Source organism: Pristis pectinata, chromosome 26, assembly GCF_009764475.1.
Source record: "Pristis pectinata isolate sPriPec2 chromosome 26, sPriPec2.1.pri, whole genome shotgun sequence".
Taxonomy (NCBI): domain Eukaryota; kingdom Metazoa; phylum Chordata; class Chondrichthyes; order Rhinopristiformes; family Pristidae; genus Pristis; species Pristis pectinata.
This window is the reverse complement of record NC_067430.1, coordinates 18,927,788-18,933,787: the sequence shown is the minus strand read 5'-3', so window position 1 is coordinate 18,933,787 and position 6,000 is coordinate 18,927,788. Positions and strand designations below refer to the sequence as shown.

At 37.8% G+C, this 6,000-nt stretch overlaps 1 protein-coding gene across 10 annotated transcripts in view; it reads right to left on the bottom strand.

Annotated features, from left to right (window-relative positions):
* The window catches only part of kcnab2a (potassium voltage-gated channel subfamily A regulatory beta subunit 2a), a 279,869-nt gene that overhangs the window by 182,560 nt on the left and 91,309 nt on the right, over positions 1-6,000 (bottom strand). Inside the window, exon 1 of one of the 10 annotated variants that reach the window (XM_052039404.1) lies at positions 1,035-1,326. The exons of the other annotated variants lie outside the window; for them this stretch is intronic. The gene's annotated coding sequence lies outside the window, so the exon portion shown is untranslated. Of the gene's footprint in view, positions 1-1,034; positions 1,327-6,000 lie in introns of those variants that run through there. 10 annotated transcript variants of the gene reach the window in all.

The window sequence follows — 6,000 nt, the reverse complement described above, 5'->3', positions numbered from 1 at the left end:
AGATGGTATTTTTCTGGAGACTTAGTTTTAATTTAGTGAGATCAGCATACACACTAGAAAGGTTTTCTATTCAATATCTGTGATAAGGAAGCACAACTCAATTGGGATGACAACAGGTTATGATCACTATTCATCCATTCCTTTCTTCAAAAGAATGCAAGTAGAAATAAAGTTAGACTTACTTTGGCAATATTGTGCACTTTAGGGTATGACACATACTGCCTATCAACGCCCATTGGGAATTGTACAGAGTGAGCATTGTGAACCCAGAATGGAATCTGTCTTATTAAAGTCAAATTCCTTTGCAGCAGGGATGGAGGGATAGAAGGAGAAACAGTTTTTTTTAAATCAATGGAAAAGACTGATAAGAATTTAAATAAATGATGTTTACAATTTCAAATGTGCACAAAATTTAACATTTTTCAGTTAAAAATAGTGGTTAAAAACAGAGCTGTATATTGAAATAGTATTGCTAGCAGTATTTAGCAATACTATTTCAATAAAATACTGAACAGAATCCTTTGTGAAAAGCTGCAAAGTGTACAGCACGCAAACTGTACTGATTAATTTACATAGTTTCTAAGTAATACAGTATAAAACTTTGGAGATCAAATGTGAAAATAGTAAAGAAATGGAGAGCCAAAATTAAACAAAACGTTTCTCCATTTCAGAATCAAAATAAGATTGCAAGTCTGGTGGGGGCAGACAGTCAAAAATGTATTTTGTTTTTCCTGAACCATTACAACAAAATGAGTATTTGGCAAAAATTGTAATTTGGACCTATTTGAGATAACCTAAAAAAGTGAAGTAAAGAGATAAAGTTATTGCAGCAACAAAAACATAAAACTATAGGTCACCAATGCCAAGACATTAATAAAAGAGGGAGGTACTGTATGTCACATTGAAAATACTATAACACAACATCATCTCAGTTACATAAATTTTGCATTCAAGATATAAGACTATAGGTCAGAAAATAAATATTTTCAATATAGCTGATACAGAATGCAATCAACCAATCTATGGTTACTTACTTCTCTCCTCTGAATTTTAAAAGCTAGTCTTTGAATGACTAGCAAAAAACCTCATTGCAATATAAATCCATCACACAGCAAAGGTACTTCATGGAAGAAAATCTGCTGTCCTTGCCTACTTTGGCTCCAGACCAACCAAAGTGACTGACATGTACTTTTCCCTTTATCCATATCATTAATAAGTCAATGTCCTTAACTTCTACATGCTTGATATACCAGGGCAAGAATATATTCAACCAAAATTGCATTACATACATCTGTAAGCTGCAAATAATAACTCTGGGAAATGCAACCTTTAAAACATTATGAAATCATTAATCAGGAAGTATTTTCACATATTATGGCGCAATTCTACAGTGTTACCACATAAATGATATGCAGCTTGGATGTATAGTCAGAGCTGGAATTACTAGGATAGGGCATCCATTGACTCACATAGTTAAGGCAGTGAGTACATGATTCACATAGACCAGAAGTTCAGCAGTTTTGTTCTCTGATCTACACAAAGTAAACTGAGAAGATGGAATTTTATGTTACTTTTACCTTTTAAACCAGAGGGTTGTAGATATTCAGTCAGTGAGCATATACTATGTTGAAAGCAGTAAATTTTGGGGACTCAATGGAATCAAGAGTTTGGGTAACTAAATGGACTCGAGTTAAAGTATCATTCATTATCTGCTGCAAAGAACTGCCACCTAAGAGCCACCTTGGGGCTACTTTTTGACAGATTTGTACTTAAGTGGCTAGGAGATAGAAACACACACACACCACAGGTCTTCAGAATGAGTGACAGAATCATACAGCACAAAAACAGTCCCTTCAGCCCACCCTGTCCAACTGACCATTCAATACTCATCTTTCCCAATCCCAATGACCACCACCTGGTCCATAGCCTTCTATGCCTCGGTGATTCAAGTGTTCATCTACATATTTAGAGACAAAGGGACAGATAGCACAGAAATAGGTCTTTCAGTCCACTGTCCACACTAAACATCACCACTGCATGGGATTAATGTAAATGGATTACATTACCATCCAAAGGCCTGAGGATGGTAATGTAATCTATTTACATTAATGCTACATTAATCCCATGTTTTATTCCCCCCGCATTCTCAACAAATCCCCCTACCCCTGATTCTAACACACATCCACACACAAGGGCAATTTACAGTGGCCAACAAACCTACAACATGGAAGTTTGCATAATGTGGGTGGAAGCTGGAACACCTGTAGGAAACTTGATGTGTGGTTACAAAGAGAACATGCAAACTCCACACAGACAGAACCAGAGGTCAAAATTCAACACAGGTTTTTGGCACTGTGAGGCAGTGGGTCTACTAGCTTCACTATTATGCCATTAAATGTTGCAAATATTGCATTAAATATTGGTGGCAAGCAGTGCATTCCAAACTCCAACCACCCTCTGGTGGAAAAAGTTCCTCCTTATATTCCCTCCAAACCTCTTACTCCTTATTTTGCCCCCTCTGTTTATAGACACCTCTGCTATGGGAAAAGTTTACTGCTGTCTATCCTATTTATGTCCTTCATAATTTTGTACACCTCTACCACCATTCTCCGCTCCAAGGAATACAAACCAGCCTAATCAGTCTCCTCCTAACTGAAACACTCCATCCCAAGCAATATCCTCTGCACTCTCTCCAGAGAAATCATGTCCTTTCTATACTGTGTGACCTAAACTGCACACAATAGTCCAAATGTTGCCTCACCAATGTTTTATAAAGCTGTAACATAACTTCCCTGTTCTCATATTCTATGGCCTGGCTAATGAAGGCCAGCATCCCATATGCCTTCTTTACTACCCCATCAACCTGTGCTGCCACCTACAGGGATCCTTCAACTTATGCACAGAGGACCCTCTGTACCTCAATACTCCCCAAGACCCTACCATTCATTGTGTATGTTCTACCCTATTTGACCTCCCAAAGATGCTGATGAGATATTGTGCCATTACAGATGGACATCTGGAGCAAAGTTTGGGATAGTTGGGTTTCACAGGAGAAAATACATGATTTTGAAAGAATCAAGAGGGATCATCATTTCTGAATTTCTTGGCAGCACCCTAGAAAAATCATCACAGAAGCCAACTTTCACTCTTTTGGTAAGGCTTATTCCTGCAAGTTGACATTCATGAATCATATATTCCTGTCGAAAACATCAAAAGAGATGTCAATGGTGTACTGAACCTTAGTATCACCACACGTGCCCAGCAGCCTCCACAAGTAAGCACACTGACAAGGAAGAGCTCATCAGTAATACATAGTAGGATCTACCAATCTAACTATTCACATTTACAGAGGGTGACAGAAATGTGGAACACCTTTTAAAGTACAAAAGATGTTAGTTCAAATAACAATCTTAAATCTTAGATTGATTTTTTTTTGCTTGACATGTAATACAATGATGCAGAACCAAATCAGCTGGTTAAAATCAAGAGATAGGTATGAATGAATATCAAAACAACTCGAGGGCCTGCATGATCTATTCCTGTACCTGTCCCAGAGCTCTGCATGTGGCCCACAGTGCCTTTTATCATAAACATGAATTAGAACATTTAAGAAAAAAGGACACTTCAGAAACAAGAAACCTCACTTAAGATATTTGACTCCCATATCATTAAACTGTTAATTTGAAACCAATTGTCATGAATCTGCCCTTGCAAGAGGCAGATTATCTTTATTTGAATAAAATATTCATTCTACCTCTAATGCAGAAAGGGTAAGAAAAAGCTAAATGAAATGTTGAAGTGTCTAATGAAGAAAAACGATCAATTTCCTCCTCACTCCACCAAATCAAGCAGTTGAGACGAGAAACAGCACTGCTTTGCAGTCCACTTATACAATGCATCTTATTTTAAATCCAAATCTACTGATCTACTGAATTCTTTCAAGGCCTGTAAATCCTAAGAACTAAGAATCTAAAGGCATTATAAGATATCCTTCAACTTAGAAAGAATAAAAATCTTACTGCATCAGTTTCTCTCTGACAATATTATGGCTGCTAAGAATGCTCCTGCCTCTGCACTGCAGCATTTGGCTGCAACTTGCAGAACTCATTCAAAAAAATCAGTGAGTTTCCTTAAAAGCTCCAGAGAACAATCCCACTGCAAACCTTTTACAGTGCATTATGAAAACTATAGCTACGTAATTCTTTAGTTCACAACATTTGAAAACAAATCGGATTCATTCTGCAAGGCAAATTTGAAAGGTGGCTTAATACAGAGCTCAGTTTCAAAGAGATTGGCATGACAACAATTCCCTAGCAAGCTACAACATAAAACATAATACTGCAGAATCTGACATTCTTATTAAAATTCAGTTTTGCATCTCAGCTAGCCTTCTAATTCAGAAAATACATGCAGTACATACGTATTTATTGCAATCAGCTTGCAAAATAAGCATGCAGAGTTACTAGGTGAAGAATTCCACTGCAGTGGCTTATGTGATCCACCCACTAGCTGTCCTGTAGAGGGTGTTAGAGGAAAGCTTACAGATACAAAATGATGGTTTGTATTTTACATATTTCAAGTCACTAATTAACAATTCTTAAGATGCACCTTAATTCAATAAATTGCTATCAGTACAGCCTATTTGACCTAAAACCCTTTATTCTGCGATTTGACCTATAAATATCTTATTCTGCAAACTTACAGCAATATGCATTTGTGTGAAAAGTGATTTATATAAAAAATTCAAGGAGAATTATACTAATAACACATACTGTAGTGAATGGTGAACAGTTAAAGCAGCTAACAGGACTGGACAGTTCCAAGAACATCTCAACCTTCATCGGCACTCAACTGCTAGGTTCCTCAAGCAAAGACAAAGCTGAAAATTTTGAAAGCATCTTCAGTGAAAAGTGCCAAGTGGATAACCCATCTCAGTTTCCACCCACTTATCAATAAGTGCTCACAGCTGTTCAGTTTTGATAATTACCAGGATTACTCAGCTCCAGATCTGATTAGTCAAACTTCAACAAATTCAAGAGGTGAGGCAATAGTGATTGCCATTTACACCAAGGCAGCATTTAACTGGATGTGGCATCAAGGAACTTGACAGTCTGAGGTCAGTGAGGATCAGAAGGAAAACTCACTACTGGCTGAAATCATCTTACTTTATGCAAGATTATGATTGTGATATTTGGCAGTCATTCCTCTCAGTCCCAGGACAGCACAATAGGAACTCCTCAGGCTGTGGCCCAGCCCAACAATTTCCAGCTGATTATCGACCTTCTTTTCAGAAGGATCATAAAAGGGGAAGTTTAATAATGATTGATTATCACAATGTCTAATTCCATCCTCAACTCCTCAGAAAACAAAGCCTGCATGAAGTAAGACTTTGACAATATTCAGGAATGGGCTGAGCAGTGGCAAATAACAGGAGTCCAGGCAATGACCATCTTCTATATGAGAGTCTAACCATCTACCTTGACATTCAAAAGCAATCCCATCATTTAGTTTTGAACCATCAACATCCTGAGGATTAGTATAACAAAAAGGTTAACTAGTTCAGTGACATAATTACTATGACTAAAGGACAGGACAAAAATTCATTATCCTGTGGCAAGTGATTCGACTTTCCAACTCCTCAGAGCCTTTCCATCATCGACATAACACAAGTCAGGAGCCTGATGGAACAATCACCACTTGCCCAGATGAGCGCAGCTCCAGCAACACAAAACTATCCAGAACAAAGCAGCTTGCTTGATTGACATCCCATCTATCCTTAAACATTGACTCCTTCCCGCACCATTGCGCTAAGGCTGCATCATCTACAAAAATGCATTCCAGTTATTCTCCTAGTTACTTGGGCAGTATCTCACAAATCCATGACTTCTATTGTATAGAAAAGCAGAAGTGGGAGCTCCAAGGAACACCCCATCCTGAAATATAGTGCTATTTCTTCATCATTACAAGGCTTAAACCCTAAAACTCTCTACCCAACAGAAC